Genomic DNA, 7,800 nt, shown 5'->3' on the forward strand with positions numbered 1-7,800 from the left:
TAGAGGGTAGGATAGGATAGAGGATAGGATAGGATAGAGTATAGGATAGGATAGAGGATAGGATAGGATAGAGGATAGGATAGGATGGGATAGAGGATAGGATAGGATAGGATAGGATAGAGGATAGGATAGGATAGAGGATAGGATAGGATAGAGGATAGGATAGGATAGAGTATAGGATAGGATAGAGGATAGGATAGGATAGAGGATAGGATAGAGGATAGGATAGGATAGAGGATAGGATAGGATAGACGATAGGATAGGATAGAGGATAGGATAGGATAGAGGATAGGATAGGATAGAGGATAGGATAGGATAGAGGATAGGATAGGATAGAGGATAGGATAGGATAGAGGATAGGATAGGATAGAGGATAGGATAGGATAGAGGATAGGATAGGGTAGAGGGTAGGATAGGATAGAGGATATGATAGGATAGAGGATAGGATAGGATAGAGGATAGGATAGGATAGAGGATAGGATAGGATGGGATAGAGGATAGGATAGGATAGGATAGGATAGAGGATAGGATAGGATAGAGGATAGGATAGGATAGAGGATAGGATAGGATAGGATGGGATAGAGGATAGGATAGGATAGGATAGGATAGAGGATAGGATAGGATAGGATAGAGGATAGGATAGGATAGAGGATAGGATAGAGGATAGGATAGGATGGGATAGAGGATAGGATAGGATAGGATAGGATAGAGGATAGGATAGGATAGAGGATAGGATAGGATAGAGGATAGGATAGGATAGAGGATATAATAGGATAGAGGATAGGATAGGATAGAGGATAGGATAGGATAGAGGATAGGATAGGATAGACGATAGGATAGGATAGAGGATAGGATAGGATAGAGGATAGGATAGGATAGAGGATAGGATAGAGGATATCATAGGATTGAGGATAGGATAGGATAAAGGATAGGATAGGATAGAGGATACGATAGAGGATTGGATATGATAGAGGATAGGATAGGATAGAGGATAGGATAGGATAGAGGGTAGGATAGGATAGAGGATATGATAGGATATAGGATAGGATAGGATAGAGGATAGGATAGGATAGAGGATAGGATAGGATAGAGGATAGGATAGGATAGAGGATAGGATAGGATAGAAGATAGCATAGGATAGAGGATAGGATAGGTAAGAGGATAGGATAGGATAGAGGATAGATTACGATGGAGGATAGGATAGAGGATAGGATAGGTAATTGGATAGGATAGAGGATAGGATAGGATAGAGGATAGGATAGGATAGAGAATAGGGTAGGATAGAGGATAGGATAGGATTGAGGATAGGATAGGATAGAGGATAGGATAGGATAGAGGATAGGATAGGATAGAGGATAGGATAGGATAGAGGATAGGATAGGATAGAGGATAGGATAGGATAGAGGATAGGGTAGGTTAGGATAGAGGATAGGATAGGATAGGATAGGATAGGATAGAGGATAGGATAGGATAGAGGATAGGATAGGATAGAGGATAGGATAGAAGATAGGATAGGATAGGATACAGGATAGGATAGGATAGAGGATAGGGTAGACAATAGGATAGGATAGAGGATCGGATAGAGGATAGGATAGGATAGAGGATAGGATAGGATAGAGGGTAGGATAGGATAGAGGATAGGTTAGGATAGAGGATAGGATAGGATAGGATAGGATAGGATAGAGGATAGGATAGGATAGAGGATAGGATAGGATAGAGGATAGGATAGAAGATAGGATAGGATAGGATACAGGATAGGATAGGATAGAGGATAGGGTAGACAATAGGATAGGATAGAGGATCGGATAGAGGATAGGATAGGATAGAGGATAGGATAGGATAGAGGGTAGGATAGGATAGAGGATAGGATAGGATAGAGGATAGGATAGGATAGAGGATAGGATAGGATAGAGGATAGGTTAGGATAGAGGATAGGATAGGATAGAGGATAGGATGGGATAGAGGATACGATAGGATAGGATAGGATAGAGGATAGGATAGGATAGAGGATAGGATAGGATGGGATAGAGGATAGGATAGAGGATAGGATAGGATAGGGGATAGGATAGGACAGAGGACAGGATAGAGGATATCATAGGATTGAGGATAGGTTAGGATAAAGGATAGGATAGGATAGAGGATAGGATAGGATAGAGGGTAGGATAGGATAGAGGATAGGATAGGATAGAGGATAGGTTAGGATAGAGGATAGGATAGGATAGAGGATAGGATAGGATAGAGGAGAGGATAGGATAGAGGATAGGATAGGATAGGATAGAGGATAGGATAGGATAGAGGATAGGATAGGATAGGATAGAGGATAGGATAGGATAGGGGATAGGATAGGACAGAGGACAGGATAGAGGATATCATAGGATTCAGGATAGGATAGGATAAAGGATAGGATAGGATAGAGGATATCATAGGATTGAGGATAGGATAGGATAAAGAATAGGATAGGATAGAGGATACGATAGAGGATTGGATAGGATAGAGGATAGGATGTAATAGAGGATAGGATATGATAGAGGATAGGATAGGATAGAGGATAGGATAGGATAGAGGATAGGATAGGATAGAGGATAGGATAGGATAGAGGATAGGATAGGGTAGAGGGTAGGATAGGATAGAGGATATGATAGGATAGAGGATAGGATAGGACAGAGGATAGGATAGGACAGAGGACAGGATAGAGGATATCATAGGATTCAGGATAGGATAGGATAAAGGATAGGATAGGATAGAGGATGCGATAGAGGATTGAGGATAGGATAGGATAAAGGATAGGATAGGATAGAGGATGCGATAGAGGATTGGATAGGATAGAGGATAGGATGGGATAGAGGATAGGATAGGATAGAGGATAGGATAGGATAGAGGATAGGCTAGGATAGAGGATAGGATAGGATAGGATAGAGGATAGGATAGGTTAGGATAGAGGATAGGATAGGATAGGATAGGATAGAGGATAGGATACGATAGAGGACAGGATAGAGGATATCATAGGATTCAGGATAGGATAGGATAAAGGATAGGATAGGATAGAGGATATCATAGGATTGAGGATAGGATAGGATAGAGGATAGGATAGGATAGAGGATAGGATAGGATAAAGGATAGGATAGGATAGAGGATACGATAGAGGATTGGATAGGATAGAGGATAGGATAGGATAGAGTATAGGATAGGACAGAGGATAGGATAGAGGATAGGATAGAGGATAGGATAGAGGATAGGATAGGATAGAGGGTAGGATAGGATAGAGGATATGATAGGATAGAGGATAGGATAGGATAGAGGATAGGATAGGACAGAGGATAGGATAGGATGGGATAGAGGATAGGATAGTATAGGATAGGATAGAGGATAGGATAGGATAGGATAGAGGATAGTACAGGATAGAGGATAGGATAGGATAGAGGATAGGATAGAGGATATCATAGGATTGAGGATAGAATAGGATAAAGGATAGGATAGGATAGAGGATATCATAGGATTGAGGATAGGATAGGATAGAGGATAGGATAGGATAGAGGATAGGATACGATAGAGGACAGGATAGAGGATATCATAGGATTCTGGATAGGATAGGATAAAGGATAGGAAAGGATAGAGGATATCATAGGATTGGATAGGATAGAGGATAGGATAGGATAGAGTATAGGATAGGACAGAGGATAGGATAGAGGATAGGATAGAGGATAGGATAGGATAGAGGATAGTATATAATAGAGGATAGGATAGGATAGAGGATAGGATAGGATAGAGGATAGGATAGGATAGGATACAGGATAGGATAGGATAGAGGATAGGATAGACAATAGGATAGGATAGAGGATCGGATAGAGGATAGGATAGGATAGAGGATAGGATAGGATAGAGGGTAGGATAGGATAGAGGATAGGATAGGATAGAGGATAGGTTAGGATAGAGGATAGGATAGGATAGAGGATAGGATAGGATAGAGGAGAGGATAGGATAGAGGATAGGATAGGATAGGATAGAGGATAGGATAGGATAGAGGATAGGATAGGATAGAGGATAGGATAGGATAGGATAGAGGATAGGATAGGATAGGGGATAGGATAGGACAGAGGACAGGATAGAGGATATCATAGGATTCAGGATAGGATAGGATAAAGGATAGGATAGGATAGAGGATATCATAGGATTGAGGATAGGATAGGATAAAGGATAGGATAGGATAGAGGATACGATAGAGGATTGGATAGGATAGAGGATAGGATGTAATAGAGGATAGGATATGATAGAGGATAGGATAGGATAGAGGATAGGATAGGATAGAGGATAGGATAGGATAGAGGATAGGATAGGATAGAGGATAGGATAGGGTAGAGGGTAGGATAGGATAGAGGATATGATAGGATAGAGGATAGGATAGGATAGAGGATAGGATAGGACAGAGGACAGGATAGAGGATATCATAGGATTCAGGATAGGATAGGATAAAGGATAGGATAGGATAGAGGATGCGATAGAGGATTGAGGATAGGATAGGATAAAGGATAGGATAGGATAGAGGATGCGATAGAGGATTGGATAGGATAGAGGATAGGATGGGATAGAGGATAGGATAGGATAGAGGATAGGATAGGATAGAGGATAGGCTAGGATAGAGGATAGGATAGGATAGGATAGAGGATAGGATAGGTTAGGATAGAGGATAGGATAGGATAGGATAGGATAGAGGATAGGATACGATAGAGGACAGGATAGAGGATATCATAGGATTCAGGATAGGATAGGATAAAGGATAGGATAGGATAGAGGATATCATAGTATTGAGGATAGGATAGGATAGAGGATAGGATAGGATAGAGGATAGGATAGGATAAAGGATAGGATAGGATAGAGGATACGATAGAGGATTGGATAGGATAGAGGATAGGATAGGATAGAGGATAGGATAGAGGATATCATAGGATTGAGGATAGAATAGGATAAAGGATAGGATAGGATAGAGGATATCATAGGATTGAGGATAGGATAGGATAGAGGATAGGATACGATAGAGGACAGGATAGAGGATATCATAGGATTCTGGATAGGATAGGATAAAGGATAGGAAAGGATAGAGGATATCATAGGATTGGATAGGATAGAGGATAGGATAGGATAGAGTATAGGATAGGACAGAGGATAGGATAGAGGATAGGATAGAGGATAGGATAGGATAGAGGATAGTATATAATAGAGGATAGGATAGGATAGAGGATAGGATAGGATAGAGGATAGGATAGGATAGAGGATAGGATAGGATAGAGGATAGGATAGGATAGAGGATAGGATAGGATAGAGGATAGGATAGGATAGAGGGTAGGATAGGATACAGGATATGATAGGATATAGGATAGGATAGGATAGAGGATAGGATAGGATAGGATAGAGGATAGGATAGGATAGGATAGAGGATAGGATAGGATAGAGGATAGGATAGGATAGAGGATAGGATAGGATAGAAGATAGGATAGGATAGAGGATAGGATAGGTTAGAGGATAGGATAGGATAGAGGATAGATTACGATAGAGGATAGGATAGAGGATAGGATAGGTAATTGGATAGGATAGAGGATAGGATAGGATAGAGGAAAGGATAGGATAGAGAATAGGATAGGATAGAGAATAGGGTAGGATAGAGGATAGGATAGGATAGAGGATAGGATAGGATAGGGGATAGGATAGGACAGAGGACAGGATAGAGGATATCATAGGATTCAGGATAGGATAGGATAAAGGATAGGATAGGATAGAGGATATCATAGGATTGAGGATAGGATAGAGGATAGGATAGGATAGGATACAGGATAGCATAGGATAGAGGATAGGATAGACAATAGGATAGGATACAGGATCGGATAGAGGATAGGATAGGATAGAGGATAGGATAGGATAGAGGGTAGGATAGGATAGAGGATAGGATAGGATAGAGGATAGGATAGGATAGAGGATAGGATAGGATAGAGGATAGGATAGGATAGAGGATAGGATAGGATAGAGGATAGGATAGGATAGAGGATAGGATAGGATAGAGGATAGGATAGGATAGAGGATAGGATAGGATAGAGGATAGGATAGGATAGAGGATATGATAGGATATAGGATAGGATAGGATAGAGGATAGGATAGGATAGAGGATAGGATAGGATAGAGGATAGGATAGGATAGAGGATAGGATAGGGTAGAAGATAGGATAGGATAGAGGATAGGATAGGTTAGAGGATAGGATAGGATAGAGGATAGGATAGGATAGAGGATAGGATAGGATAGAGGATAGGATAGGATAGAGGATAGGATAGGATAGAGGATAGGATAGGATAGAGGATAGGATAGGATAGAGGATAGGATAGGATAGAGGATAGGGTAGGTTAGGATAGAGGATAGGATAGGATAGGATAGGATAGGATAGAGGATAGGATAGGATAGAGGATAGGATAGGATAGAGGATAGGATAGAGGATAGGATAGGATAGGATACAGGATAGCATAGGATAGAGGATAGGATAGACAATAGGATAGGATAGAGGATCGGATAGAGGATAGGATAGGATAGAGGATAGGATAGGATAGAGGGTAGGATAGGATAGAGGATAGGATAGGATAGAGGATAGGATAGGATAGAGGATAGGATAGGATAGAGGATAGGATAGGATAGAGGATAGGATAGGATAGGATACAGGATAGGATAGGATAGAGGATAGGATAGACAATAGGATAGGATAGAGGATCGGATAGAGTATAGAATAGGATAGAGGATAGGATAGGATAGAGGGTAGGATAGGATAGAGGATAGGATAGGATAGAGGATAGGATAGGATAGAGTATAGGATAGGATAGAGGATAGGATAGGATAGAGGATAGGATAGAGGATATCATAGGATTCAGGATAGGATAGGATAAAGGATAGGATAGGATAGAGGATAGGATAGAGGATAGGATAGGATAGGATACAGGATAGCATAGGATAGAGGATAGGATAGACAATAGGATAGGATAGAGGATAGGATAGGATAGAGGGTATGATAGGATATAGGATAGGATAGGATAGAGGATAGGATAGGATAGAGGATAGGATAGGATAGAGGATAGGATAGGATAGAGGATAGGATAGGGTAGAAGATAGGATAGGATAGAGGATAGGATAGGTTAGAGGATAGGATAGGATAGAGGATAGGATAGGATAGAGGATAGGATAGGATAGAGGATAGGATAGGATAGAGGATAGGATAGGATAGAGGATAGGATAGGATAGAGGATAGGATAGGATAGAGGATAGGATAGGATAGAGGATAGGGTAGGTTAGCATAGAGGATAGGATAGGATAGGATAGGATAGGATAGAGGATAGGATAGGATAGAGGATAGGATAGGATAGAGGATAGGATAGGATAGACGATAGGATAGGATAGAGGATAGGATAGGATAGAGGATAGGATAGGGTAGAGGGTAGGATAGGATAGAGGATAGGATAGGTTAGGATAGAGGATAGGATAGGATAGGATAGGATAGAGGATAGGATAGGATAGAGGATAGGATAGGATAGGATACAGGATAGGATAGGATAGAGGATAGGATAGACAATAGGATAGGATAGAGGATCGGATAGAGTATAGAATAGGATAGAGGATAGGATAGGATAGAGGGTAGGATAGGATAGAGGATAGGATAGGATAGAGGATAGGATAGGATAGAGTATAGGATAGGATAGAGGATAGGATAGGATAGAGGATAGGATAGAGGATATCATAGGATTCAGGATACGATAGGATAAAGGATAGGATAGG

This window comes from Halictus rubicundus, unplaced genomic scaffold (assembly GCF_050948215.1).
Source record: "Halictus rubicundus isolate RS-2024b unplaced genomic scaffold, iyHalRubi1_principal scaffold0118, whole genome shotgun sequence".
Taxonomy (NCBI): Eukaryota; Metazoa; Arthropoda; class Insecta; order Hymenoptera; family Halictidae; genus Halictus; species Halictus rubicundus.